The following is a 1,005-nucleotide window of genomic DNA, read 5'->3' as shown; positions in this document are numbered from 1 at the left end:
CAATTGTGAAGAAGTTCCGTCATATGCATGGGACGCTACCGCCATCCAATAAGCTCTTATCATTTGGAGGAATCTTTTAAGGAATTCATCAAATTCCCCCTCCACAAGTAGTATAAACTACTATCTCTTTTAAGGAATTTATCAAATTCCCTCTCCACTACAAGTAGTATAAGCTCTTATCTCTTTTAAGGAATTCATCAAATTCCCTTTCCACTACAAGTAGTATAAGCTCTTATCTCTTTTAGGGAATTTCTTATCTCTTTTAAGGAATTCATCAAATTCCCTTTCCACTACAAGTAGTATAAGCTCAATTCCCTTTCCACGAGTAGTATAAGCTCTTATCTCTTTTAAGGAATTCATCAAATTCCTCATCAAATTTCCTTTACAATAAGTCCTCTCTCTATGTGCTTGTGGGACATTACTTAGCCATAATGATATAATAATCCCTTTATAAGTATCTTTTCTTTTTCTCTCGTACCCACCTTATACATAACATGTTAAATTAATTCATACTTAAAAAAATAATTTCTCCATAATCCTTTTATAAGTATCTTTTTTTTTTCTCTCGTACCCACCTTATACATAACATGTTAAATTAATTCATACTTAAAAAAATAATTTCTCCATAATCCTTTTATAAGTATCTTTTCTTTTTCTCTCGTACCCACCTTATACATAACATGTTAAATTAATTCATACTTAAAAAAATAACTTCTCCCTTTTGGAGATGCAGGGTATCAATCCCCGTACCTCTCACATGCTAAGCGAGCGCTCTACCATCTGAGCTACATCCCCACAAGTTTTGCATCACAAAACCCTAAATTTCCCGTCATCAATAATAGTGAAAATGAAGAAATATTGCTACCCAACATGTCATGAATAGGGAAAAATTGAAAAGAAATAATATATTTAATAATAGATAGTCTTATTTTTGGAGATGCGGGGTATCGATCCCCGTACCTCTCGCATGCAAAGCGAGCGCTCTACCATCTGAGCTACATCCCC

General features: G+C 33.8%; 1 non-coding gene across 1 annotated transcript; it reads right to left on the bottom strand.

The window, feature by feature from the left end:
• Nucleotides 1-932: 932 nt before the first annotated feature.
• On the bottom strand, nucleotides 933-1,005 carry TRNAA-UGC. The gene has a single exon. It is a non-coding gene; the product is annotated as a tRNA-Ala (tRNA).

This window comes from Cucurbita moschata, unplaced genomic scaffold (genome assembly GCF_002738365.1).
Source record: "Cucurbita moschata cultivar Rifu unplaced genomic scaffold, Cmos_1.0 Cmo_Scf00206, whole genome shotgun sequence".
In the NCBI taxonomy this organism is placed as follows: domain Eukaryota; kingdom Viridiplantae; phylum Streptophyta; class Magnoliopsida; order Cucurbitales; family Cucurbitaceae; genus Cucurbita; species Cucurbita moschata.
This window is presented reverse-complemented; position numbering and strand designations above follow the sequence as displayed.